The 17,606-nt window shown below is 39.8% G+C and overlaps 1 long non-coding RNA gene across 1 annotated transcript; it reads right to left on the reverse strand.

Moving 5' to 3' along the window:
• Nucleotides 1-461: 461 nt before the first annotated feature.
• On the reverse strand, nucleotides 462-12,169 carry LOC127586567 (uncharacterized). Its single transcript, XR_007958708.1, has 3 exons — nucleotides 12,110-12,169; nucleotides 7,947-8,157; nucleotides 462-571 (listed from the first exon to the last, which is right to left on the reverse strand). It is a non-coding gene; the product is annotated as an uncharacterized LOC127586567 (long non-coding RNA).
• Nucleotides 12,170-17,606: the final 5,437 nt, after the last annotated feature.

The following is a 17,606-nucleotide window of genomic DNA, read 5'->3' on the forward strand; positions in this document are numbered from 1 at the left end:
CACATGTTTAAAATTGAATTTAAATAGTTCAGTGGAACTAAAAAAAGGAATAACATCCGCTAATATGGGAAACCACGGCAGTCGGCCACCAGCATGGTCTCGGACGTGCAGGATTATTGGCGTTTTAATTGACATCGGCATCGAAATGTTGAATCAATAATTGCGTTCCATGATTCTGCAATCCCTAGCCCTCTCCTTCGAATACATTGTTGCCTATTTTTGATCTGTTCATTACGTTTTGACTAATTCAACAGAATAAATCACAGCTGGGATTTCTGAATGAACACAGAACTTGCGACCAATGCCTATTGTTACGGACTCAGTGAAAGTCCCTTTAAGATAGAGAGTGTGTGTGTATGTGTGTGTGGGGCGTGCTTACGTCAATAGAAGATAAAGGACGTAATGACGTTGTTGAAGAAGTCAGAAGAAGAAGGAGAGTGAGAGAGAAGGGAGAGAGACACCAGCCTGCTTGTTTTCTCTATCGATGGATGAGAAACAATAACTGTGTTTGCCACTGAAATCCATGTATGGAAGTTGGAAGTAATCCGGTGGAGTTCACTTTGTTGCTGACCTGTAGAAGGAAATAGGTATTTATATGTGGACGACCACGGTTCGGATGCTTTTTGGGGTGAGGAAGTCACTACCGAGTAAACACTGGAGTGTCGTTTGGGTTCCATCGTGGAACATTTGGATTTCGTATTTACTCTCTCTATGTTTCAACATCTACTTCTTATCTTCAGACAACGGTGGTTGTTGAAGAAACCCTTGCTCATGTTTCACCTTATGGCTTGCGGAACTGAACTTTAAGAACCATTCCGGAACTGGGAGTTTTGGACTTTGTCACACACACACACGACGAGTTTGGTTTTGGGGTTAACGTTCAAGGTTTAACATTTTTTTGAATTCTAACATACTAACATTTTTACTTTTATTTTACGTATCATCATAAGTAGTAATTAATAAAATAGTTTTTAACACTGAATCATGCTCAGGGTGTTTCTTTTGTTGCTGGTTTGTGACAAAATTGGGGGCTCGTCCGGGATAGTTCCCAAGGTTAACGAGATTTGTTCGGGATCCAATCCGAAGGTTAACGAGTGTCGTCTGGGATCGTTCCCCAGATTGAAGAGATTTGTTCGGGATTCAATCCAAAGATTTTTGAGGGAGGTCTGATAAATTCTTTTTAATTGGCTTGTGTGTGTGGAAACCAGCAGCAATGGATATTAAGGCATTTTTGGAGTCACCAACCCAAAAGGGATTGGAGGTGGCGAAAAAACCCAAAAGATTGCTACAAGGTTAAACCTTACAGAAGTAAAGCAGTCTATGAGAAAGGCAGATCAGACTTATATGGAATTTGCCAATGGAAAGAGAATGTGTTTTGAACGATGGTGTCTGGCTAAAAATGTAGATGGGGATTTTGATAAATTGAAAGAATTGATGCCAGTGGAAGACTTTAAAAGATGTGTTCCAGCTGAATTAACAACATATTTAAATGAAAAGGCAGTGGAAACTTTACAAGAAACTGCTAGGTTGGCAGATGATTATGCTTTAACCCATAAATCCAAATGGGGACAACCTAAAACCTTTCAAAACAGTTACAAAGACAACCCAGGTAAACCGGAGATTAAATTGGGAGGTAATCAAAAAGGAAAGGATGAAAAGAAGCCAGGGCTGGAGAAACCTGTTAAGCGTACTTGTTATTACTGTAGGAAACCTGGCCACGTGATATCTAATTGTGCCCTTTTGAAGAAAAAGAAGGAAGCTGTGCCCAATGCTTGCTTTCAGGCAATTAAAAATCAAAACGGTTTAGGAGATGCTGTTAAATATCAGTCCTTGCAAGAGGGAAAAGCGGAAAAGTTGGAGGAGGTGAGAAAAGAATTCCGTTCGTATGTATCAGAGGGTTTTGTTTCACTGAATGATGAGTCACCCCAGGTGCCAGTGAAAATTCTTAGAGATACTGGGGCTTGCCAATCTCTCTTGCTGGACAGTGTTTTATATTTTGGTGAAGAAAGTGACACTGGTGAAGTAAATCTAGTACGATGCGTTACAGGTGACACCATGTCTGTCCCTTTTCACAGGGTGATTTTAAAGTGTTATGGACTCAGTGAAAGTCCCTTTTAGAGAGAGTGTGTGTATGTGTGTGTGGGGCGTGCTTACGTCAATAGAAGATAAAGGACGTAATGACGTTGTTGGAGAAGTTAGAAGAAGAAAGAGAGAGAGAGAAGGGAGTGAGACACCAGCCTGCTTGTTTTCTCTATCGATCGATGAGAAACAATAACTGTGTTTGCCACTGAAATCCATGTATGGAAGTTGGAAGTAATCCGGTGGAGTTCACTTTGTTGCTGACCTGTAGAAGGAAACAGGTATTTGTGTGTGGACGACCACGGTTCGGATGCTTTTCGGGGTGAGGAAGTCACTACCGAGTAAACACTGAAGTGTCGTTTGGGTTCCATCTTGGAACATTTGGATTTCGTATGTACTCTCTCTATGGTTATCTACATCTACATCTTATCTTCAGACAACGGTGGTTGTTGAAGAAGCCCTTGCTCATGTTTCACCTTATGGCTTGCGGAACTGAACTTTAACAACCATTCCGGAACTGGGAGTTTTGGACTTTGTCACACACACACACGAAGAGTTTAGTTTTGGGGTTAACGTTCGAGGTTTAACATTCTTGAATTCTAACATACTAACATTTTTTTTTACTTTTATTTTACGTATTATCATAAGTAGTGATTAATAAAATAGTTTTTAACACTGAATCATGCTCAGTGTGTTTCTTTTGTTGCTGGTTTGTGACAAAATTGGGGGCTCGTCCGGGATAGTTCCCAAGGTTAACGAGTGTCGTCTGGGATTGTACCCCAGATTGACGAGATATGTTCGGGATTCAATCCAAAGATTTTTGAGGGAGGTCTGATAAATTCTTTTTAATTGGCTTGTGTGTGTGGAAACCAGCAGCAATGGATATTAAGGCATTTTTGGAGTCACCAACCCAAAAAGGATTGGAGGTGGCGAAAAAGGATGATTTGATAAAGATTGCTACAAGGCTAAACCTTACAGAAGTAAAGCAGTCTATGAAAAAGGCAGATATTCAGAGACTGATAGTTGGCCATTATGTGGAACAGAAGGTGTTTGAGAAGGAAGTGTTAAAACAGTTTCCTGGCAGTGAAATAGCAATTTCTGAGGCACAGGTGCAGCTGGCAAAGATAGAAGCAGAACGAGAACAAACCCAGTTAAAGATAGAGGCTGAACGAGAGCAAAAGAGATTAGAGGCCGAACAAAAGATAACTCAGATGAAGATAGAGGCTGATCTAGCAATGAAGCAGATGGAGCTGGATAACGAGGAGAAAAAGAGGCAGCATGAGTTACAAATGAAGCGTAGGAGTTCGGAATCTGATTCTGATGATGGTTTTTCAGCCAGCAGGGAGGTTCGATTAGTCCCTCCGTTTGAAGAAGATCAGGTTGATCAGTATTTCCAACATTTTGAAAAGGTTGCTGTGAGTTCAAACTGGCCAAGGAAAGGATGGGCTCTTATGGTACAGAGTGTGATTAAAGGTAAAGCTCAAAAAGCTTATTCTGCTTTGTCTGTTGAGGATGCAGCTGATTATACCAAGGTAAAACAAGCTATTTTGAAGGCCTATGAATTGGTCCCTGAGGCTTATAGACAAAAATTCAGAGACTTGAGGAAATCTGCAGATCAGACTTATATGGAATTTGCCAATGGAAAGAGAATATGTTTTGAACGATGGTGCCTGGCTAAAAATGTAGATGGGGATTATGATAAATTGACAGAATTGATACTAGTGGAAGACTTTAAAAGATGTGTTCCAGCTGAATTAACAACATATTTAAATGAAAAGGCAGTGGAAACTTTACAAGAAACTGCTAGGTTGGCAGATGATTATGATTTAACCCATAAATCCAAATGGAGACAACCTAAAACCTTTCAAAAGAGTTACAAAGACAATCCAGGTAAACCAGAGATTAAATTAGGAGGTAATCAAAAAGGAAAAGATGAAAAGAAGCCAGGGCTGGAGAAACCTATTGAGCGTACTTGTTATTACTGTAGGAAACCTGGCCACGTGATATCTAATTGTGCCCTTTTGAAGAAAAAGAAGGAAGCTGGGCCCAATGCTTGCTTTCAGGCAATTAAAAATCAAAAAGGTTTAGGAGATGCTGTTAAAGATCAGTCCTTGCAAGAGGGAAAAGCGGAAAAGTTGGAGAAGGTGAGAAAAGAATTCCGTTCGTATGTATCAGAGGGTTTTGTTTCACTGAATGATGAGTCACCCCAGGTGCCAGTGAAAATTCTTAGAGATACTGGGGCTAGTCAATCTCTCTTGCTGGACAGTGTTTTAAATTTTGGTGAAGAAAGTGACACTGGTGAAGTAAATCTAGTACGAGGTGTTACAGGTGAGACCATGTCTGTCCCTTTACACAGGGTGATTTTAAAGTCAAAGTTCGTAGAAGGACCAGTCGAGATAGGGATAAGACCTAGTTTGCCAGTGGAAGGAGTTTCTTTGTTATTGGGAAATGACCTTGCAAATGGAGAAAGTGATCCTGTGGTACGGTTAACAACCAAACCAAGGATTGATGAGTCTGAGGATGATCCAGATGTTTACCCATCATGTGCAGTGACTCGAGCTAGAGCTAGAGAATTAGCCAAGACAGACAGTCCGGTGCAGTCTGATGTGGTTCCTTGTGACAGTCCTAAACAGGAAGAAAATTTTGATGCCTTATCTGAGACTTTTTTGTCTTCACTGGAGGATCAACATCCTTATAGTGAGCCTGAATGTAAAGATTTGTCTTTGTCAAGGAAGGATTTTATGGTGGAACAGACAAAGGACCCTGAATTGACAGAATTGAAAGAAAAAGCACTCTCATGTGAGGAGATTGAAAAGGTGCCAACTGGATACTATGTCCAAAAAGGAGTGTAAATGAGGAAATGGAGACCTCCTCATGTTCCTGTTACTGAGGAATGGGAAGTTATTCATCAGGTTGTTGTTCCAAAAGTTTATAGGGATGAGATTTTAAACCTGGCCCATAGTATGCCTTTGGGCGGTCATTGTGGTGTGAATAAAACTGTAGGGAAGATCTTGAAACAACTCTATTGGCCTGGTTTGAGAAAAGATGTGGTGATGTTTTGTCGAACCAGCCACACATGTCAGATGGTAGGTAAACCAAATCAAAAACCCCCTGTGGCTCCTTTGAAACCAATTCCTGCTTTTGGTGAACCCTTTTCGAAGGTGATTGTGGACTGTGTTGGTCCATTACCAAAGTCTAAGACTGGAAATCAGTATTTGTTAACCATCATGTGTGCCACTTCTAGATTTCCAGAGGCAATACCCCTTAGAAATATTAAGGCCAAGACGGTGTCAAAGGCTCTTGTAAAATGTTTTACCTTGTTTGGTTTGCCAAAAGAAATCCAATCTGATCAAGGTAGTAATTTTATGTCAAAAAGTTTTCAACAAATAGTCTATGAGCTGGGAGCAAAGCAGATTGTATCATCTGCATATCACCCAGAATCTCAAGGAGCTCTGGAGAGATTTCATTCTACTCTCAAAAATATGCTGAAGACTTATTGCTTTGAAAACACCAAGGATTGGGACGAAGGTATCCATTTACTTTTGTTTGCCGTTAGAGAATCGATCCAGGAGTCAATCGGATTTAGTCCGTTTGAGCTTGTGTTTGGACATAGGGTGAGAGGACCTTTGGAGTTGTTGAGAGAGCAATGGGTTAATGAGGAAGTTCACTTGAGTCTGTTGGACTATGTCCAAAAATTTAAAACTCGGTTGGAGAGAGTCTGCCAGCTAGCGAGAGAGAATCTGAAAACAAGCCAGATAAGAATGAAGACATATTTTGATAGACGTGCTCGGCCTAGGACATTCGCAGTGGGGCAAAAGGTGTTGGTATTTTTCCCTAGCCAAAATAATCCCTTGGAAGCTCGTTTTTCTGGACCCTATGTTATTGAATCTCGAGTGACTGATCTAACATATATAATCAAAACACCAGATAGACGCAAGAAAACACAACTCTGTCATGTAAACATGCTAAAACCTTATTATGAGAGGGATTCAGTTGTGGCCTTGGTGGATGGTGTAAAGGTTGTTTCTAGAAGGCCTGATGTTGATGTTGAGGAAGGCCAATTTAGACCAAATATTGTTCCATCGAAACTAAAAAACCAAAATATCCTGGAGAACCTTGAAACGAAGTTGGACCATTTACAAGTTTCACAAAAACAACAGATGAGAGAATTAATTTTAAAATTTAAAACTCTGTTCCCAGATGTTCCAAACAGAACATCGATAATTACCCATGATGTTGATGTTGGGGATGCAAAACCAATCAAACAACACCCATATCGAATGAATGTGGAAAAAAGTAAACTTGTTGATCAGGAAATAAAGTACATGTTGGAAAATGATATTATTAGACATTCTACTTCAAATTGGAGTTCGCCCTGTGTTATTGTACCTAAACCTGATGGAACTGTCAGATTTTGCACAGATTACAGGAAAGTGAATGCTGTAACAAAGCCAGATGCTTACCCTATTCCTAGGGTGGATGATTGCATAGACAGAGTGGGAAAGGCAAAATTTCTTACAAAGATTGACCTATTAAAAGGGTACAGGTGTGTTCCATTAACAGATAGAGGAAGGGAAATTTCAGCCTTTGTAACCCCTTCTGGATTGTATGAATACAATGTTTTGCCATTTGGAATGAAAAATGCTCCGGCAACATTTCAAAGAATGATTAATTCAGTGATTCATGGGTTAAAACATACAGATGCCTACATTGACGACTTAGTGACTGGGAATGATACATGGGAGGATCACATCTCTGCGTTAGAAAGGTTGTTTGAAAGACTTTCCAAGGCTAACCTTACAGTTAACTTGGCTAAAAGTGAATTTGGCCATGCCACTGTGACGTATCTTGGTTATGTTGTAGGTCAAGGCAAGCAAGCTCCTGTTCAGGCAAAAGTTCAAGCGATATCTGAGTTCCCTATTCCCACAGGTACGAGGACTGTTAGAAGATTTTTGGGAATGGTTGGATATTATCGAAAATTTTGTAAAAATTTTGCTGATATTGCTCTTCCCCTAACTAATCTTCTGAAGAAGGGAGTAAAGTTTGTTTGGACAGATTCTTGTCAAGAAGCATTTAAGAAGCTGAAAGCCATTTTATGCTACGATCCTGTGCTCAGAACACCTGACTTTGAAAAGCCATTTTCATTAGCAGTAGATGCCAGTGATGAAGCTGCAGGAGCTGTGTTGTTGCAGAAGGGTGACCTTGATGATATTGACCAACCTGTAGCTTACTTTTCAAAGAAATTTAATGAGCATCAAAAGAATTATTCCACCATAGAGAAAGAATTACTGTCGCTTGTTTTAGCCTTGCTACATTTCAGTGTATATGTTTGCACCGCTCAGAAAACATTGACTGTGTATACAGATCATAACCCATTGGTGTTTCTGAGCCGAGTCAAAAACAAGAACAGAAGGCTGTTAAACTGGAGTTTAATTTTGCAAGAGTTTGATCTCATGATAACTCACATTAAAGGCAAAGATAATGTGATTGCTGATTGTCTTTCCCGATGTTAAATGGGAAACATATATCTCTACTAATCTGATAGTCTGTAGTTGTGTAGCGTGATAATTATTAACATTACTAACTCTATGCACAGTTAAAATTTTCTTGGGAAAATTTTTTTTTAGGTGGGAGGTGTTATGGACTCAGTGAAAGTCCCTTTTAGAGAGTGTGTGTGTATGTGTGTGTGGGGCGTGCTTACGTCAATAGAAGATAAAGGACGTAATGACGTTGTTGGAGAAGTTAGAAGAAGAAAGAGAGAGAAAGAAGGGAGTGAGACACCAGCCTGCTTGTTTTCTCTATCGATGGATGAGAAACAATAACTGTGTTTGCCACTGAAATCCGGTGGAGTTCACTTTGTTGCTGACCTGTAGAAGGAAACAGGTATTTGTGTGTGGACGACCACGGTTCGGATGCTTTTCGGGGTGAGGAAGTCACTACCGAGTAAACACTGAAGTGTCGTTTGGGTTCCATCGTGGAACATTTGGATTTCGTATGTACTCTCTCTGTGTTTTTCTACATCTACATCTTATCTTCAGACAACGGTGGTTGTTGAAGAAGCCCTTGCTCATGTTTCACCTTATGGCTTGCGGAACTGAACTTTAAGAGCCATTCAGGAACTGGGAGTTTTGGACTTTGTCACACACACACACGAAGAGTTTAGTTTTGGGGTTAACGTTCGAGGTTTAACATTCTTGAATTCTAACATACTAACATTTTTTTAAACTTTTATTTTACGTATTATCATAAGTAGTGATTAATAAAATAGTTTTTAACACTGAATCATGCTCAGTGTGTTTCTTTTGTTGCTGGTTTGTGACAAAAGTCAAAGTTCGTAGAAGGACCAGTCGAGATAGGGATAAGACCTAGTTTGCCAGTGGAAGGAGTTTCTTTGTTATTGGGAAATGGCCTTGCAGATGGAGAAATTGTTCCTGTGGTACGGTTAACAACCAAACCAAAGATTGAGGAGTCTGAGAATGATCCAGATGTTTACCCATCATGTGCAGTGACTCGAGCTAGAGCTAAAGAATTAGCCAAGACGGACAGTCCGATGCAGTCTGATGTAGTTCCTTGTGACAGTCAGAAACAGGAAGAAAATTATGATGCCTTATCTGAGACTTTTCTGTCTTCATTGGAGGATCAACATCCTTATAGTGAGCCTGAATTTAAAGATTTGTCTTTGTCGAGGAAGGATTTTATGGTGGAACAGACAAAGGACCCTGAGTTGACAGAATTGAAAGAAAAGCACTCTCATGTGAGGAGATTGAAAAAGTGCCAACTGGATACTATGTCAAAAATGGAGTGTTATTGAGGAAATGGAGACCTCCTCATGTTCCTGTTACTGAGGAATGGGAAGTTATTCATCAGGTTGTTGTTCCAAAAGTTTATAGGGATGAAATTTTAAACCTGGCCCATAGTATGCCTTTGGGTGGTCATTTTGGTGTGAATAACACTGTAGGAAAGATCTTGAAACAATTCTATTGGCCTGGTTTGAGAGAAGATGTGGTGATGTTTTGTAGAACCTGCCACACATGTCAGATGGTAGGTAAACCAAATCAAAAACCCCCTGTGGCTCCTTTGAAGCCAATTCCTGCTTTTGGGGAGCCTTTTTCGAAGGTGATTGTGGACTGTGTTGGTCCATTACGAAAGTCTAAGACTGGAAATCAGTATTTGTTAACCATCATGTGTGCCACTTCTAGATTTACAGAGAAATATTAAGGCCAAGACGGTGTCAAAGGCTCTTGTAAAATTTTTTACCTTGTTTGGTTTGCCAAAAGAAATCCAATCTGATCAAGGTAGTAATTTTATGTCAAAAACTTTTCAACCAATAGACTATGAGCTGGGAGCAAAGCAGATTGTATCATCTGCATATCACCCAGAATCTCAAGGAACTCTGGAGAGATTTCATTCTACTCTCAAAAATATGCTGAAGACTTATTGCTTTGAAAACACCAAGGATTGGGACGAAGGTATCCATTTACTTTTGTTTGCCGTTAGAGAATCAATCCAGGAGTCAATAGGATTTAGTCCGTTTGAGCGTGTATTTGGACATAGGGTGAGAGGACCTTTGGAGTTGTTGAGAGAGCAATGGGTTAATGAGGAAGTGCACTTGAGTCTGTTGGACTATGTCCAAAAATTTAAAACTCGGTTGGAGAGAGTCTGCCAGCTAGCGAGAGAGAATTTGAAAACAAGCCAGATAGGAATGAAGACATATTTTGATAGACGTGCTCGGCCTAGGACATTCGCAGTGGGGCAAAAGGTGTTGGTATTTTTCCCTAGCCAAAATAATTCTTGCAATCTCGTTTTTCTGGACCATATGTTATTGAATCTCGAGTGACTGATTTAACATATATAATCAAAACACCAGATAGACGCAAGAAAACACAACTCTGTCATGTAAACATGCCAAAACCTTATTATGAAAGGGATTCAGTTGTGGCCTTGGTGGATGATGTAAAGTTTGTTTCTCGAATGCCTGATGTTGATGTTGAGGAAGGCCAATTTAGACCAAATATTGTTCCATCAAAACTAAAAAACCAAAATATCATGGAGAACCTTGAAACGAAGTTTCACAAAAACAACAGATGAGAGAATTAATTTTAAAATTTAAAAATCTGTTCCCAGATGTTCCAAACAGAACATCGATAATTACCCATGATGTTGATGTTGGGGATGCAAAACCAATCAAACAACACCCATATCGAATGAATGTGGAAAAAAGTAAACTTGTTGATCAGGAAATAAAGTACATGTTGGAAAATGATATTATTAGACATTCTACTTCAAATTGGAGTTCGCCCTGTGTTATTGTACCTAAACCTGATGGAACTGTCAGATTTTGCACAGATTACAGGAAAGTGAATGCTGTAACAAAGCCAGATGCTTACCCTATTCCTAGGGTGGATGATTGCATAGACAGAGTGGGAAAGGCAAAATTTCTTACAAAGATTGACCTATTAAAAGGGTACAGGTGTGTTCCATTAACAGATAGAGGAAGGGAAATTTCAGCCTTTGTAACGCCTTCTGGATTGTATGAATACAATGTTTTGCTATTTGGAATGAAACATGCTCCGGCAACATTTCAAAGAATGATTAATTCAGTGATTCATGGGTTAAAACATACAGATGCCTACATTGACGACTTAGTGACTGGGAATGATACATGGGAGGATCACATCTCTGCGTTAGAAAGGTTGTTTGAAAGACTTTCTGAGGCTAACCTTACAGTTAACTTGGCTAAAAGTGAATTTGGCCATGTCACTGTGACGTATCTTGGTTATGTTGTAGGTCAAGGCAAGCAAGCTCCTGTTCAGGCAAAAGTTCAAGCAATATCTGAGTTCCCTATTCCCACAGGTACGAGGACTGTTAGAAGATTTTTGGGAATGGTTGGATATTATCGAAAATTTTGTAAAAATTTTGCTGATATTCCTCTTCCCCTAACTAATCTTCTGAAGAAGGGAGTAAAGTTTGTTTGGACAGATTCTTGTCAAGAAGTATTTGAGAAGCTGAAAGCCATTTTATGCTATCATCCTGTGCTCAAAACACCTGACTTTGAAAAGCCATTTTCATTAGCAGTAGATGCCAGTGATGAAGCTGCAGGAGCTGTTTTGTTGCAGAAGGGTGACCTTGATGATGTTGACCATCCTGTAGCTTACTTTTCAAAGAAATTTAATGAGCATCAAAAGAATTTTTCCACCATAGAGAAAGAATTTCTGTCGCTTGTTTTAGCCTTGCTACATTTCAGTGTATATGTTTGCACCGCTCAGAAAACATTGACTGTGTATACAGATCATAACCCATTGGTGTTTCTGAGCCGAGTCAAAAACAAGAACAGAAGGCTGTTAAACGGGAGTTTAATTTTGCAAGAGTTTGATCTCATGATAACTCACATTAAAGGCAAAGATAATGTGATTGCAAATTGTCTTGCCCGATGTTAAATGGGAAACATGTATCTGTACTAAGCTGATAGTCTGTAGTTGTGTAGCATGATAATTATTAAAATTACTAACTGTATGCGCGGTTAAATTTTTCTTGGGAAAATTTCTTTTTAGGTGGGAGGTGTTACGGACTCAGTGAAAGTCCCTTTAAGATAGAGAGTGTGTGTGTATGTGTGTGTGGGGCGTGCTTACGTCAATAGAAGATAAAGGACGTAATGACGTTGTTGAAGAAGTCAGAAGAAGAAGGAGAGTGAGAGAGAAGGGAGAGAGACACCAGCCTGCTTGTTTTCTCTATCGATGGATGAGAAACAATAACTGTGTTTGCCACTGAAATCCATGTATGGAAGTTGGAAGTAATCCGGTGGAGTTCACTTTGTTGCTGACCTGTAGAAGGAAATAGGTATTTATATGTGGACGACCACGGTTCGGATGCTTTTTGGGGTGAGGAAGTCACTACCGAGTAAACACTGGAGTGTCGTTTGGGTTCCATCGTGGAACATTTGGATTTCGTATTTACTCTCTCTATGTTTCAACATCTACATCTTATCTTCAGACAACGGTGGTTGTTGAAGAAACCCTTGTTCATGTTTCACCTTATGGCTTGCGGAACTGAACTTTAAGAACCATTCCGGAACTGGGAGTTTTGGACTTTGTCACACACACACACGACGAGTTTAGTTTTGGGGTTAACGTTCAAGGTTTAACATTTTTTTGAATTCTAACATACTAACATTTTTACTTTTATTTTACGTATTATCATAAGTAGTAATTAATAAAATAGTTTTTAACACTGAATCATGCTCAGTGTGTTTCTGTTGTTGCTGGTTTGTGACAATATGGAGCGGCCACTGATTCATCTGTATTACAACACCATCAGAGACAGAAATAAACGAAAGACCTCACACACAAAACTGCAAAAATAAGTTCATTGATGACGTTAACTGTAACACCAATAACAGCGATAATCATATAATAGATTTTCCCGAAACTGTAGTATGTGCGGAGCATGTTGTGTCAGAATCAATCTGTCTTCGCTCTGCCAACGATATCTCCGAAGGTAAATCTGAGCCAATACATCTTGACGGCCATTAATTTATACCCTTTTGTTTTTTTTTTCCCGCTGCAACAATGAACATTCAATATCTTCCAAAACAGCTTCAAAAATTACGTCATTCCAGATAAATCCCAGTTGTAATAAGTTATCTTTTGTTCTGCACAGGAACTGCAAAATTTGAAAGTTGAAGTGATAATGATCCGAGAAGTCAGTGAAGATTGTTGTTTGAAACACTGTCAAACTCATCTCTCAAGTTCGCAATGGTTTCTTTTTGACGTCGTCCATCACTCTGCTCTATTGATCAAGTTAACAAATTGCCAAAGTTACACCTGACTCACAGGCTGCTCTGTTTCAGCAGGAGATCATTCATACAGAAAGAAAAAAAAAACACGTCTTTGTCTGTCCCTCTGTTTTCTATATCCAAATCGTGAAGCATCTCGAACGCGGATATCCCAATTAAATGCAATCCTGATATCGGTTGAGCGGCCCGTAATTCTCAATATTATGAAGCTGCTCAAATCAAAAGCCATTGCCCATCGAGAATAAATTAGTGCAACATTCATATTCCAGACCCTGGAATTGGTGTAGTTAGGTAAACTGATAGAGCATCCGAACTAATTTCAACTGCACACATAAATATATGTATATTGCCGTGGCTCAACATTGTAGATGTTGTTGATCATGAGGAGGATAGCCATCGGCGACAGGATGCTTTTGACCAGTTGGTAAGATGGGCAGAGCAGTGCCAAAGGAAATTATTACTGATAGGTGCGTGATAATTATCTTTGGGAGGAGTAGTTAGGGTAGTTCTTACACAATAGTAGGGGCCTCAGGAGTATTGAGGGGCAGTGGGACATTGGAGTAAAGAAACAAACATACCGGAAGCTGCCAACACAGGCAGAAACGTCGGTGAGCAAAACATATGGGATATTTGCCTTTACTGGTCAGAACATTGAATACAAATGCTGGAAATTTATGATGTAGCCATATTAAACATTGTTCAGATTAGGTTACCTCGTAAATTTCTGGACGACTTACGATCAGGAAGGCTCAATACACTGCAGTAGTCGCAGATGAGATCCACCACGATGTTACCTGCCATGGAGTATTTGAATTAACAGAGGAGAAGATTGTTTTCTTTTCCTTGAAGAGGAGGTGACTGATGGGACCGGATCGCTGGATACAAACCTGTGAGAGGCAGAGATGGGCAGACATATTTTAGTGCACATTTCGTAAACATTTAGTAACATTTGTAGGAAACGCTTTCTTTTTCGTACAAGTACATCAGAAACCAGAGAGCCTGGGTTCAATTTAAGGGGACAAGAGTTTACAATTGCCCTGGTGTTGGCGAGACCACTCCTGGACTATGGCGAACCATTTTGACATCCGTATTTTTTTTTTAAAAAATAAGATGGTATTGTATTGGTTTATTATTGTCACTTGTACCGAGATACACTGAAAAACTTGTCATGCATACCGATCGTTCAGGTCAATTCGTCACATAGTCCAGTTACATTGAGTTAGTGCAGAGTGCATTGAGGTAGTACAGATAAAGGCAGTAACAATGCAGAGTAATGTATCACCGCTACAGAGAAACTGACGAGAAATATGGTCCTAAGATCCTAAGGACAGAGTCCATCTCATCGTATCTCATTCAATAGACTGATATAAGCTGTCCATGAGCCTGGTGGTACGTGCCCTCAAGCTCCTGTATCTTCTGCCTGATGGAAAAGAACAGCAAAGGCAATGAACCGGGTTGGTGGAAACTTTGATTATGCTGGATACTTCACCAAGGTAGCGAGAAGTAAAACCAGAGTCCAAGGAAGGGAGCCTGGTTCCCGTGAGGCGCTGGACTGTCCAGAACTCTCTGCAGTTTCTAGCGATCGTGGGCAGAGCAGTTGCCATACCAAGCCGTGATGCACCCAGATAGGATGCTTTTTATGGTGCATCCATAAAAGTTCGTGAATGTGAAAGGGACATACTGAATTTCTTTAGCCTCCTGAGGACATAAAGGCACTGGTGAGCTTTGTTGGACGTGGCATCTACGTGATTTGACCAGGAGATGCTATGGGTGATGTTCACTCCCAGGAACCTGAATCTCTCAACCATCTTGACATCAGAACCATTGATGTACACCGCCCCCTTTCCTGAAGTCAATCTCCAGATCTTTTGTTTTGTTGACATTGAGGAAAAGGTTGTTGTCATGACACCATGCCACAAAGCTCTCTTTCTCCTTTCTGTACTCCGACTCATCGTTGTTTGAGATACGGCCTACAACGGGGGTATCATCTGCAAACTTATAGATGGAGTTAGAGCAGAACCTGGCCACACATTCATGAGTGTATAGGGAGTATAATATAAGGCTAAGGACGCAGCCTTGTGGGGAAACAGTGTTGAGAATAATCGTGCTGGATGTATTGCTGCACGTCCAAACTGATTGCGGTCTGTTGGACAGAAAGTCATTGATCCAGTTACAGAGGGAGATGTTGAGTCCTAGGTCGGCGTGGAATTGTAAGGAGTTCAAAATAAATCAATTGGACTTATTGCTGGGAAGAAAGATTTCTGCAGTCACCAGAAGCTCAATAAGTTGGATCTGCATTCGTTGCAGGAGAGGAGAATGGAAATGTTCGCATTGAAATGTGTGAGATAGTGAAGGACTTGACAAAATGGATGTTGGGAATTTCATGTCAGTGGCAAAGTGCCCAGACGGGGGCGGGGGTGGTGTGGGTCATAGTTCCAAAATAAGTAAACAGACACCTTAAATTGAGAGGCATATGAAATTCCCGTGGCAGAGTCATAGTTGCAGACGTCAGAGCCGTCTGCCTGAGAATGAACCCACGTCAAGCGACTGGCCCCGATGGTGTCCTCAGAACCTGCTGGGATAAGCTGGCGGAAGTACTTTCGGATGCCTTTATCCTCTCCCTTCTCAAATGAGAAGATTCAACCTGCTGTAAGACGACCACAATCGTCCCGGTGCCAAAGAAAAATAAAGTAATGTTCCTTAATGACTACTGCCCAGTAGCTCTGACATCCATCATCATGAAGTGCTTGAAGAGGCTGGTCATGGTACGCATCAACTCCAGCCTCCCAGACTATTTCGAATAATGCAAATCGCCTACGTCCGAAACTGGCCCACAGCCATCTCCCTGGCACTGCAGTCATCTCTGGAGTATCTGGATAACAAAGACACTAACTTCAGACTCCTAGTTGTTGACTATAGTTCCGCCTTTAATAGCATAATTCCAAACAAACTCATGTCTGAACGCCAAGTCCGAGGATTCAGCATTTCTCTCTGAAACTGGATCCTTGAATTCCTGACCAGAAGACGACAATCAGTCAGGACATGCAGCAAAACTTACTCCACGATTATCCTCAACACTGGTGCTGCGCGGTTGCGTCCTCAGCCCCTTATATTACTCCCAATAAACTCACAACCGTGTGGGTAGATTTTGCTCTAACTCCATTTACATGTTCACATATGACACCACTGTGGTATGCCGGATCTCAAACGAGACAGAGAACCTCGTGACATTGTGTCAAACAACAACCTCCCTTCGTGTCAGGAAAACAAAAGAGCCTGTCATTGGCTTCAGAAAGCAGGACGGTGTACGTAGTGCTCTTTACAATATTTTTATTAAATCCATGAAAAAATACAGAGTACGTGTATCAAGAGAGACAGTAAAATACTACTAAATACGTTGTGTTAAATCATTCTTAAGATCACAATACTCTACATTAATAATCACATGTAATAGTTAGTTAATAAAGGAAACAAAATTGAAATAATATATTATGAAAACGAATCGACTCGCGCTACCAAAAACCGAAGCTGTTTGATGGGAAAAAAAACAAGGAAATACCCTTAAAAACGCAACAATGCCACACAATATCTGCGTTTCAGTCACCAAATCAGAGATTTTGAAAATAATTCAAAAAATGTCCCCACAAGGTTTGAAAGTCTAAGTTAGATGCAAAAACTGAACAACGAATCTTCTCTGGATTCTGGTATGACGTAACATCTCTTAACCATTGAGCATGAGTAGGCAGAGTAACTTCCTTCCATTTAAGCAATACAGATCTCCTGGCCACAAAAGAAATAAATGCCAGAATGTGTAAATCAGAAATCTTCAAAGTTATATATGTTTCTCAACGATCCCAAATAATGCAGTCAAATGATTAAGTTTAAAATTTATTTTGAAAAGTACAGAAAAAGTATGAAAGACCTCTGTCCAATATTGCTAAAGACTCTGACACGTCCAGAACATGTGAATTAAAGAAGCCACTCTGTTATTATATATCGGTGATATATCGGAATAAAAACTAGATCATCTTTAGACAAATGAGCTCTATGGACCACTTTCAATTGAAGGAAAGAATGACAAGCACATAATGACCAAGTGTTAACCAATTTGAAAAATTCATTCCAAGTTTCCGCAGAAATTGATATCTGCGAATCTTGTTCCCAAGCGTTTTAAATTTTATCTAGTGGGCCTTGCTCATTCTCAGTGATCTGTCATAATTATTAGTTATTTACCCATCATGAAAGGCTTCCAAATTAAAAATTACATCGAATAAATTTTTAGCAGGACTCAAAGGAAAAGAATGTGATTGAGATCGAAGAAAACCTCTAATATGTAGATATCAGAAAAAATGAGTTTTGGTAAATTATACTTGGTAGACAATTGTTCAAACGAAGTAATGTTTCCTACAACAAACAGATCCAAGAAAATAAGTAATACCTAAATTGTCCCACTCTTTAAAATCTACATCAGTCATAGAAGGTTTAAAAATCATAGAGAAAATGGGACTAGACAAAGAAAAACTCAATAAACCAAAATATTTTCTAAATTGTAACCAAATCCTCAAAACATGTTTAACTACTAAATTATCTGTTAGTTTACTTAATGAGATTGGAAGTGAAGAACCAAACAGAGAAATAATAGACATTTTTTTAACAGTGTTAACTTCCGAAGAAACCCATACTGGACAAGCCTCTTGATTAATGTAATGTAACGAAAACGTAAGATTTCCTATAT

This window comes from Pristis pectinata, chromosome 37 (assembly GCF_009764475.1).
Source record: "Pristis pectinata isolate sPriPec2 chromosome 37, sPriPec2.1.pri, whole genome shotgun sequence".
Lineage (NCBI taxonomy): Eukaryota > Metazoa > Chordata > Chondrichthyes > Rhinopristiformes > Pristidae > Pristis > Pristis pectinata.